Genomic DNA, 12,661 nt, shown 5'->3' with positions numbered 1-12,661 from the left:
AGTTCATGCTTAAATGCTAACTGTTACACATTTTGAATTCTTTCCTGCAAGACAAATTCACTCAGAGAAAAGTTGTGTCCTGGAGAAATATATCAAACTGGTCAAATATACAATAGTCAACATTGTTTGTGAAATACTCAGTCTATAGGTTTCAAGTCTGGACTGGTTATCATCCCTAATAAATATAATCAAATCTATAAGCATTTGAGTGTAGGCTCGGATTTTAGCTAAGGCAATTGTAAAATACGTGCAAAAAAGGAAAAATTCTCTCAAAAATGGGACAGGGAAAAGATTTTCAGTAACCTTTACATCCAAGAAAAATCCTGGCAGTTTTTGCTGGCCTGTATCAATAAGCTCTTACATGGAAATATTAGAATGACATAGGTATAAGTTAACAGCTCTAGAAGGAGGAACTTTTATAGTTATATCTCTATTCTTAATCCTTGGTAGGTTAGAAGGTAAAGTAAAGGTGAAGGATACGGCACTAGACTTCTTGAAGTCCAGGCCGGCGGTGCTGATCTCCGTTTCAAAGCCCTTCATCCAGGAAGTGCAATGGGGGGATGGGGCCGGTCATTCTGTGCTTTCAAACACCATTCCCGGCTACCTTCCCTAGATTTCTCCAGGTACCCATTTAGATCTGGGTCAACTCCAGCTGAGAATACAGAGTCACCCCGCTGACCGCCGTCCCAAACCAAAGAACTGGCCACACCAGGAATCAAACTTTCGCCCTACGGACAAAGGATTCCAAATCCAGCGTCCCATCCACTTGGCGAGGACCTGCCGTGCAAAAAGTGGGATAGCAATGCTACGTGGCAGCTTTCATGGCCTAGTAAAATTTGTTGGCAGATGTTGTCTTAAAATACCATTGCTTCCGCTTTCCCCGAATTCTTGGTATTTCCTCAAAATCTGTCTTCTCAAAAAAAAATCAGTTCCCCCAAAATTCCCTTTCATTCAGGGTTGCCACCTCTATTGATTTGTCACTAGTGACAATCCACCCCTAGTGACTATCACTTTTACTTAACATAATTTTTTTCACTACTTTCCAAAGTTTTTGTCTCAATCACCTACTAAACATCAAAAACCAGACATAAATCATTTAATTACTGACCTTTCTGCCTATGCAATTAAAAGAATGTTCATAAGACTATACCATTTCATCAAATATTCTGTTTTGACTCGTCGTAAAATATTTCATTTGAACATGTTTACGTTTAGTGTAATTCTGAGCATCGATGCAAAGAGGGTTATTTTAGACAGCAGGATGGTGAGTTTATGTTTTGTTTTCTTTTGCTATTCTGTTAAATTTTCAAAGGTCTGAAAATTTAAGAGAGTTAGATGGAAAACAAATTCTAAAATAAAAAAGCGAAGGCATAGATTTCGTGATAAATTTGGAGATATTTTCATTATCGAGATATAGATTAGATCAACATAACACTTAAGACCTTCTTGCATCCTCTTTCAAAATATAACCGTCCTTTTACTCAGAAATTAAATGAACCCTTTAATATGATATTTTTTTTTCTCTTATTTTCTGCAATTTAATTTGTCTTATTTTCTTCTAGTATAGGTTTTTGGCTTAATATATTAATTTTTAATACATATTAATTGAATGTGTGATATATTAAAAGGTACTTATGTATGATACCGTCAACATACAAATTTGTGTTTTGTAAAACTCTAGAACAAACCGGTCTTATCTGTCTATATTAAGAAACAATTAGGTTACGCTCAGTGGAAAACAAGTGCTGGGTGACAGAATACATTATAATTATTTCATCTGGGCTATGTATTTGCATATTAGGGGTAGGATGGGGGGGTAGGTTAGTTTAGGTCATCATGTTTTGGCATTTTTCATTAGGATTAACCCAACTTAACTTATGAATGTTGGCGGTATAGTATATAAGAACCAATTAAAGGAATTGATCTTTTTGCCAGGAGTCTTCACCATTCAAAGATTTGTTGAATTTTGGTTCATTTGGTATGTAAAAATTAAGCATTTTTCTTTTTTTCCTTGAGAATTTTACTTAGCATTAAACCTTTTATGGTCAAATGTATTCTCCTCCTCCTCCTCCCCTTACCATTACTACTCTGGTGTCCTCCCCAGCAATATTTTCGGCAGGCCACTATGCTTGATTGAGTAGTTCAACTGCAGTCTTGGATCTTTTTACGGTCTACGAAACTTGTAAATTAAGTGAATAAAAGTTTACAGAATAGATATTCGGCTCAAATTAAGGCATTGCAATTTTTTTAAATACCTAGGCCTACCTCCACAACTCCTAATTCTTGAGCAACTATTGACCCTGTATGAAGGCTAATCCTCATATAAAACAATAGAATTCAAATAGAAATTGTGGTAGAATTGGTTTTACCATTCAAAGCTTTTCCTAAATATAATCTTCTTACCGTAAAAATTGTGCCCCTCCCCTCTGCCCTTCTTAATGAGGCAAAATTAAGGTATAGATTATATTTAGGTACAGGGAATAGTTGATTAAAATGAATGCGACCCCAAAACGTGATTCATAAAAATTGTATATTATAGCCGAAAGCGAAAATTCGGTTATTATTTCTAGATTGTTTTCTTGTAAAGCTCTATATTACAGTCAGATTTTTTTTTTACAAATGGTTGGCCTTTATTTCTTCCTCTGCTACCTGATATCTGTGTTTGAAGATTGATCAAACAGTTTATGGTAATGAACTGTAAGTAACTCGACCCAACATAAACCAAAACTCTAAAAACAAAGCAACTACAAAACAAAAAAGAACTGTCTTCATTTTTGACATTCTTAGTTTTACCATGTGATGTCTCTTCTAAAATATCTTTTCTCATGAGATGTATATTTTTCTTCTCTTCTACAAGAAGAGATGTATCCCTTCTCACGCTACCGCTTTTTAAAACTCGTTCAAACTCAAAGCTCACTGAGTTTCAATATCGCTGTGTGAAAACTTACTTTTAAGTCGTTGTTATACTTCGTCCTTGTGGGTAAGTTTTTACTTACTCCACTTCTCTTCAACTGAAAGTAAATATTTGTCCAAATCTTGAACAAATAGCCAAACTCTCTTAAAACGGTTTGTTCGTCAGTTGAAAGAATCTTAAAAGAGCTAGTAGCTATCAAGGTGTAAATACAGTTAAAGCAGGTAATGCGAAAGCTGGAACATGTGAGATTAGCAGCCTAAAACAGCAACAATGTAGCAGCAATTCTCTGTTTATTTTGGTGGTTACATTAGGGCATAACTAATATCACAGCTTCTTAATGCATCTGACTGCCAGGCTGCCAATAAAGTTTGTTCTCCCAGAAAATCAAATGGTGCTTTTTATAGTTGCTGCATGGTGATCAATAGTAGTAATGTATCTATATATTAAAAATCCACATTGAATTACACGTGGATATGTGTGTAGTTTATAGTAGTAAGGCATCTAGTACCACGGAACGTGATTGCGTAATATGCCTTACCACGGTCCAGTTACCTATTACTATGAACGGTACTTGCCCTGGCTGACGGGTTTTCTAATGTGACACCCATTTTTTGGAGGTCAAACTCATGGATACATGTTTATTTATTAATTTTTTTTTAAACTGGTATTTTTCAATGAAGCCCATAACACTTTGCAGAAACCCTTGAATGTAGAAGTGAAAGTCTATTCTTACTATATCTGAATTCAATTACTAATCAAGCTAGTGTGACTGCTATTTTTTGATCTGGTTAAGTGGGTATAATCTGGTTTGGTTCGTTATTGCGAGAGGCTTACTCAATTTACATCTTAGTGTTAACTGGGCGATCTAATTGCGTAGGTACTAAAGGAACATTTGAAGGTGGAGAAAAAAAGGGGTAATTAGTGATTGGATAATTTTAACAAGAAATGACTGAAAAGTGTTTTGGAGGAGATGGAATGAATGTGTACTGTATAATACACAAGTGATGATTTGCACAGTGTTGTCAATTTTAAATAGTTTAGAAATTAAAAAAATTAACATGAAATGGCTGAAAAGTGTTTGAGGGAGTTGAGTTGCACGAGGGTTGACTTGCACGAGAGTTCAGTTACATGAGGATTCAGTTACACGGGGATTAGTTAAATGGGGGCGAGTAGCACGGAGGTTCAGTTGTACGGGGTTTCGGTTATACAGGGGTTCCGTTACATGGGGGGTTCAGTTGCACGGGGGGTATCTGCTATAAAAAACACTGCATTCTAAACAAATACGAACATTTTGAAAAGCAGACAAAAAATTGGACACTATAATCAGAATTATTTGATTAACATTTAAAAAGGGGTAATGAGATATGTGATCTGTATAATACACTAGTGATGTTTGATAAGTATTGTCAATTTAAAATAGGATCTAACGTTCCCTTCGTTCCCCCATTTCTGAGGGCAGGGAGGGGTCAATTTTGGAGGGAAAACATCTGCATCAAGGGGAAGGCTCAGAGACCCTTCGTTCCCACATTTCCGAGGGCAGGGGAGGGGGAGAAGGTGATAGTATTCCAATATCAATTCCAGCCCTTCCCCCTCCCCGCGCTAGGATTATTGCCTGGCTGTACCTCTAAATACAGAGAATTAAGGTGATAGTATTCCGATACAATAAGTCAAGTATAATAGAATATATGCTCCTAGTGGAACCTCGTAAAACCCTTCCCCCTCTCCCGCACTAGGATTAGTGCCTAGCTGTGACAATGGATATTACCTCTAAATACAGAGAATTAAGGTGATAGTATTCCGATACAATAAGTCAAGTATACTAGAATTTATGCTCCTAGTGGAAGCTCGTAAAACCCGTCCCCCTCCCCGCGCTAGGATTACTGCCTAGCTATGACAATGGATATTACCTCTAAATACAGAGAATTAAGGTGATAGTATTCCGATACAATAAGTCAACTATAATAGAATTTATGCTCCTAGTGGAAACTCGTTGAACCCTTCCCCCTCCCCGCGCTAGGATTATTGCCTGGCTGTGTCAATGGATATTACCTCTAAATACAGAGAATTAAGGTGATAGTATTCCGATACAATAAGTCAAGTATACTAGAATTGATGCTCCTACTGGAAGCTCGTAAAACCCTTCCCCCTCCCCGCGCTAGGATTATTGCCTAGCTGTGACAATGAATATTACCTCTAAATTCAGAGAATTAAGGTGATAGTATTCCGATACAATAAGTCAAGTATAATAGAATTTATGCTCCAAGTGGAACCTCGTAAAACCCTTCCCCCTCTCCCGCACTAGGATTATTGCCTAGCTGTGACAATGGATATTACCTCTAAATACAGAGAATTAAGGTGATAGTATTCCGATGCAATAAGTCAAGTATACTAGAATTGATACTCCTACTGGAAGCTCGTAAAACCCTTCCCCCTCCCCGCGCTAGGATTATTGCCTCGCTGTGACAATGGATATTACCTCTAAATACAGAGAATTAAGGTGATAGTATTCCGATACAATAAGTCAAGTATAATAGAATTTATGCTCCTAGTGGAATCTCGTAAAACCCTTCCCCCTCTCCCGCACTAGGATTATTGCCTAGCTGTGACAATGGATATTACCTCTAAATACAGAGAACTAAGGTGATAGTATTCCGATACAATAAGTCAAGTATACTAGAATTTATGCTCCTAGTGGAAGCTCGTAAAACCCTTCCCCCTCCCCGCGCGAGGATTATTGCCTAGCTATGACACTGGAAATTACCTAGAAATAGATAGAATTAATGTGGTAGTATTCCAATAAAATGAGTCAATTATACTAGTATTTACGATACTACCGTTAGCTTTTAAAACCCTTTTTCCTCTCCCGCGCACAGATAATTGCCAAGAACTGTTAATGGAAATAACATATAAATACCTATACTGGAGTTGTTAGTATTCTGATACAATAAATCAGGTATACTAGAATTTATACTCCTACTGGAAGCTCATTAAACCCTTCCCCCGCCCCGCGCTAGAACTATTGCCTCGCTGTGACAATGGATATTACCTCTAAATACAGAGAATTAAGGTGTTAGTATTCCGATACAATAAGTCAAGTATAATAGAATTAATGCTCCTAGTGGAAGCTCTTAAAACCCTTCCCACTCCCCCCACTAGGATTATTGCCTAGCTGTGACAATGGATATTACCTCTAAATACAGAGAATTAAGGTGATAGTATTCCGTTAAAATAAGTCAAGTATAATAGAATTTATGCTCCTAGTGGAACCTCGTAAAACCATTCCCACTCCCCGCGCTAGGATTATTGCCTAGCTTTGACAATGGATATTACCTCTAAATACATAGAATTAAGGTGGTAGTATTCAGATACAATAAGTCAAGTATAATAGAATTGATGCTCCTACTGGAAGCTCGTAAAACCCTTCCCACTCCCCGCGCTAGGATTATTGCCTAGCTGTGACAATGGATAATACCTCTAAATACATAGAATTAAGGTGATAGTATTCCGATACAATAAGTCAAGTATAATAGAATTTATGCTCATAGTGGAAGCTCGTAAAAACCTTCCCCCTGTAAAATCTGAGCTAATAAAGGTTTTTAACTGTAAACTCTAGTTTGTTGAAATAAAATTATGGATAATACAATTTTCTGGTTCAAATGTGAAACTTAAGTCCTTTTTGGATTGAAAAATAAAACTAAATCCGTAAAATCTGAACTAATAATTCATTATTTTTTTCATCAGAACAAACTATTTTTTTTTAAACTTCGAAATGTTTAAAGTTTGTTAATTTTTTTATTTTTGTATCTATTTTAAAATGTACTATTATGCTGACTGTTCAATCAATCGCACTCTTTGGTTTGTCTTAGGCACGAAGGGGCTTTCAGACCGGTACTCTATGACGAATTATCGTCACTACCTAGTCTACTCCATGTATTAAATCAGTATTTTTAACACAGTGGAACGATAAACACATAAGTCATATCTTTTAAAAAAGAAAGTGAAGATGGACCATTTTAATAGAGTGTGTTCTCATAACAAGGTTATTGTAGCATTGAATGCCGACAAGGAGAAGTATTTAAACTATGAAACAAGTACAAGTGGTAGCACTATTGGAAATGTATGAATGCATTGTCATGACAGTAAGGAATTAAATTTCTTTGGGATACCGAAAAAATTCAACTCTTATGATGGTGGTTATGCGAGATTGAGATCTCCAGAGATGATTGCACTCAAAGAGAATGCTAACATAAAAATAATTGTTGATGATAGAGGACAACTCCTTGCTACTGCTGCAGGTAACACATTACCTACGGATAAATCCAATCTTCAGCTTTCGGGTATTAGCATTCAACGGAAGGCTAATAAAAGAAAGGCCTACTCTGCTACTAATATCGTAAACCATATCTTGTTTACGTGCCGAAACTGCTACCTGTGTAAAAATAATGTGTTAATAGACATTAAAATTGCAAGAAAAATAAAAATGGCATTGTCAAAAAATATCACTACGGAATATAAAGATGAAACGATGAAGAACAAAGCACCAGCAAACATTATCGGCATTGATCAAACAGTCAATGAATCAAATAATAGCAAAGACGAAAAGCATATTGAGCCTGTTCAAGAGACACCAGTAAAAATTGTGTATGATTCAAAATGGAATAATGATTATTCTACTGATTACGAACTAAGAGACGACAATAACTACAATATCAAGAGAGAACATGGTGAACTATTTTATGGAACAGATTCAAAATGTCCAAAGTTAATCATTGATATTAATAATGTATCATAATATATTTTTGTATTAATATTCAACATAGCATTATTTCATTAAAAATATTACATTGTTACGTGTTCATTATTTCTTAGAGTAAGCTAGCGTATCAAGCGTTTAGAATGTATATTAAAACATCGGAGATGTAGGAAAAGGAATTTGCGTACATCTATTGTCAGACACCCTATTTCCGTAAAATCTGAGCTATTAAGGGTTTTTGACCGAAAACTCTAGTTTTTTTTTGTAAGAAAATTATGGAGATACAATTCTCTGGTTCAAATGCGGAACTTAAGTCTATTTTTGGATTGAAAAATAAAACTATTTCCGTAAAATCTGAGCTAATAAGGCTTTTTCGACCGTAAACTCTAGTTTCATGTAAGAAAATTATGTAAAATACATTTTTGTACGTATCTTAAAATGACAAAATATCATTCTTGAATTCACATCTTGGATACACAATACATAAATTATAAAAAAAAAATTGTAATACTTCCCCCCAAACTCAAATTTTCCAAAATTCTACTATAGAAGCTTTTAAAATATTTCTAAAGCACTAATAGATAGAGTGCTAAAACATTAGAATCGACTTCAGAGGAAAAGTTATATCACGGGAAGAGGTTTTGAAAATCCCCCTTCCCCCCAAACTCAAAATTTTCCAAAATTCTACTTTAGAAGCTTTTAAGATATTTCTAAAGCACTAATAGATACAGTGCTAAAAACATCAGAATCGAGTTCAGAGGACATGTTATATCACGGGAAGAGGTTTTGAAAATCCCCCTTCCCCCCCAAACTCAAAATTTTCCAAAATTTTACTTTAGAAGCTTGTGTGTGTCTCTTTGGGCTTTTTGTGTCTCTTCGGACTGTGTGTATGTCTCTACAAATGTAGATAAATCCGTGTGGATGAGTTTAAATAAAAAAATTTAACAAGAAATGATTGAACAGTTTTATTCCTTGGTTCAAATGTAGAAAAAAACCGTGTGAGTGAGTTTAAGTAAAAAAAAATTTTAAACAAGAAATTACTGAAAAGTGTTTGGGAGGAGTTGGATTGATTGACAAAAGGGTGTGTAGGCAAAGTTGTAGTGGACCTCGACAATGTCTTCAAAGTCAAGGTTATAAGAAACAAAAGTTCCGAATATTTTTGTCGGTATGTAGTTTACCCACTAATATCAATATCAGTAATGATTCTATTTGAACTTTCTCCAAGTTGATCAAATTGGTCTCTAAACGGTTCATGATAAAAAAATAGTTTGGGACAAGAAAAAAAACTAAAATAATGTCGTTAAATAATTTTAAACACTCAGAGATGTTTTTTTTTGGTGTAAGTTTTTATGTGTGTTTGTTTAAGTTGTGTGTGTGTGTGTGTGTGTGTGTAAGTTTTTTTTGTGTGTGTAAGTTTTTTTGGGTTTTTTTTTGTTTTTTAATTTTTTTTTTTGTGTGTGTGTGTGTGTTAGTTTTTTTGTGTTTTTAATTTTTTTTTTGTGTGTCTGTAAGTTTTTTTTTGTGTGTGTGTAAGTTTTTGTGTGTGTGTGTAAGTTTTTGAGTGCATGTAAATTTTTGTGTGTGTGTGTAAGTTTTTGTGAGTGTGTAATTTTTTGTGTTTGTGTAAGTTTTGTGTGTGTGTGTGTGTGTGTAAGTTTGTGTGGGGACAAGAAAAAAAAAATCAAAATAATGTCATGAAATCATTTTCAACACTCAGAGAAGTTTTTTTTTTGTGTGTTAGTTTTTATGTGTGTTTGTGTAAGTTGTGGGTGTGTGTGTTAGTTTTTTGTGTGTGTGTAATTTTTTTTTTTTGTGTGTGTAAGTTTTTGTGTGTGTGTGTGTGTGTGTGTGTGAGTTTTTTTGTGTGTGTAAGTTTTTTTTTGTGTCTGTTATTTTTTTTTGTGTGTGTGTATGTTTTTGTGTGTGTGTGTGTGTGTAAGTTCTTTTGTGTGTGTAACTTTTTGTGTGAATGTATATTTTTTTGTGTGTGTGTAATTTTGTGTTTGTGTGTAAGTTTTTGTGTGTGTTTTAGTTGTTGTGTGTGTGTGTGTGTAAGTTTGTGTGTGTGTGTGTGTGTGTGTGTGTGTGTGTAAGTTTTTATGTGTGTGTGTAATTTTCTGTGTGTGTGTGATTTTTGACAATAAACTCTAGTTTCCTATAATAAAATTATTGAAAATACAATTATATAGTTCAAATGTGAAACTTTGTTCCATTCTCTGGTTCAAATGCAGAAAAACCCCTGTGGGTGAGTTGAAATAAAAAAAAAATTAACAAGAAATGACTGAAAAGTGTCTTGGGGGGGATGGTTTTATTGGCAGAAGGATGTATTGGTGAAGTTATAGTGGAAGGCAACAAAGTCTTCAAAGTCTAGGCTATAAGAAAAAAAGTACTGGATATTTTTGTAAGTTTGTAGTTTACGCACTAATATCATATCAGTAACGATTCGAGGATATTTCCCCATTTATCGATAATCAGGCAATTTTCTCAAGCTCTTGGTCAGAAATAGAGGTTGTTTCCAAAGATTTAGAATAAGAAAAAAATTGTCAGGTGTGGGACTCGAACCCATAACCCCATATAGGGTTGATTTTAGTGTTGTCAGTCAAAAGCTATTACCTTGATAAAAGAGCTCGATAAAATTGCCTGATTATCGAAAAATGGGGGAAACACCCCCCAAAAGTCGACAGGAATGCTCCCCTCCAGCGCTTTCTCGGATATGTTGAATAAAATATGCAAAGTCGACATAGCTTTATTTCATTTTTTTAAGGTTAATTTAGACAAGGTTACGTGCGCGCACGTAACTATTTTTTTTATCATGAACCATTTAGAGACCAATTTGATCAACTTGGAGAAAGTTCAAATAGAATCATTACTGATATTGATATTAGTGGGTAAACTACAAACCGACAAAAATATTCGGAACTTTTTTTTCTTACAGCCTTGACTTTGAAGACATTGTCGCCCTCCACTATAACTTCGCTAATACATCCTTCTGTCAATCAAACCATCTCCTCCAAAACACTTTTCAGTCATTTCCTGTAAAAAAAAATTTTTATTTCAACTCACTCACACGGGTTTTTTCTACATTTGAACCAAAGAATAACACTTTTCAGTCCTGTCTGGTTAATTTTTTTTTATTTCAACTCACCCAAACGGGTTTTTCTACATTTGTAGAGACATACCCACAGTCCGAAGAGACACAAACAGCCCAAATAGACAAACAAAAGCTTCTAAAGTAAAATTTTGAAAAATTTTGAGTTTGGGGGGGAAGAGGGATTTTCAAAACCTATTCCCGTGATATAACGTGTCCTCTGAAGTCGATTCTGATGTTTATAGCACTGTATCTATTAGTGCTTTAGAAATATTTTAAACGCTTCTAAAGTAGAATTTTTGAAATTTTTGTGTTTGGGGGGAAGGGGGGTTTTCAAAACCTCTTCCCGTGATATAACTTGTCCTCTGAAGTCGATTCTGTTGTTTTTAGCACTCTATCTATTAGTGCTTTAGATATATTTTAAAAGCTTCTAAAGTAGAATTTTGGAAAATTTTGAGTTTGGGGGGAAGGGGGATTTTCAAAACCTCTTCCCGTGATATAACGTGTCCTCTGAAGTCGATTCTGATGTTTTAGCACTCTATCTATTAGTGCTTTAGAAATATTTTAAAAGCTTCTATAGTAGAATTTTGGAAAATTTGAGTTTGGCGGGAAGTATTACAATTTTTGTTTATAATTTCTGTATTGTGTATCCAAGAGGTGAATTCAAGAATGATATTTTGTCATTTTAAGATACGTACAAAAATGTATTTTACATAATTTTCTTACAAGAAACTGGAGTTTACGGTCGAAAAAGCCTTATTAGCTCAGATTTTACGAAAATAGTTTTATTTTTCGATCCAAAAATAGACTTAATTTCCGCATTTGAACCAGAGAATTGTATTTCCATAATTTGCTTACAAAAAAAAACTAGTTTACGGTCAAAAACCCTTAATAGCTCAGATTTACTGTCATGACAATGCATGCATACATTTCCAATAGTGCTACCACTTGTACTTGTTTCATAGTTTAAATACTTCTCCTTGTCGGCATTCAATGCTACAATAACCTTGTTATGAGAACACACTCTATTAAAATGTTCCATCTTCACTTTCTTTTTTAAAAGATATAACTTATGTGTTTATAATTCCACTGTGTAAAAAATACTGATTTAATACATGGAGTAGACTAGGTAGTGACCATAAGTGGTCATAGAATACCGGTGGGAGAGCCCCATCGTGCCTCAGACAAATCAAAGAGTACGATTTATTGAACCGTCAGCATACTTGGAAATTTTAATATATATACAAAAAGAAAAAAATAAATAAAGTTTAAAAATTTCAAAATTTAAAAAAAAAAATAGTTTGTTTTTATGAAAAAAATATTTAATTATTATTTATGATATTACGGATATAGTTTTATTTTTCAATCCAAAAAGGACTTAAGTTTCACATTTGAACCAGAGAATTGTATTTCCCATAATTTTCTTTCAACAAACTAGAGTTTACAGTCAAAAACCCTTATTAGCTCAGATTTTACAGGGGGAAGGGTTTTACGAGCTTCCACTAGGAGCATAAATTCTAGTATACTTGACTTATTGTATCGGAATACTATCACCTTAATTCTATGTATTTAGAGGTAATATCCATTGTCACAGCTAGGCAATAATCCTAGCGCGGGGAGTGGAAAGGGTTTTACGAGCTTCCAGTAGGAGCATCAACTCTATTATACTTGACTTATTGTATCGGAATACTACCACCTTAATTCTCTGTATTTAGAGGTAATATACATTGTCATAGCTAGGCAATATACCTGGCGCGGGGAGGGGGAAGGGTTTTACGAGCTTCCACTAGGAGCATAAATTCTACTATACTTGACTTATTGTATCGGAATACTATCACCTTAACTCTATGTATTTAGAGGTAATATCCATTGTCACAGCTAGGCAATAATCCTAGCGCGGGGAGTG

At 34.7% G+C, this 12,661-nt stretch overlaps 1 protein-coding gene across 1 annotated transcript in view; it reads right to left on the bottom strand.

Moving 5' to 3' along the window:
- Positions 1-12,661, bottom strand: part of LOC148955282 (metabotropic glutamate receptor 5-like) — a 412,763-nt gene that overhangs the window by 382,438 nt on the left and 17,664 nt on the right. The gene's annotated exons all lie outside the window — the stretch shown is intronic.

This window comes from Artemia sp. Qi Xiang Cuo, chromosome 2, assembly GCF_049724085.1.
Source record: "Artemia sp. Qi Xiang Cuo chromosome 2, ASM4972408v1, whole genome shotgun sequence".
NCBI classification, from domain to species: Eukaryota; Metazoa; Arthropoda; class Branchiopoda; order Anostraca; family Artemiidae; genus Artemia; species Artemia sp. Qi Xiang Cuo.
The sequence above is the reverse complement of the archived record's forward strand: the minus strand, read 5'-3'. Positions and strand labels throughout refer to the sequence as shown.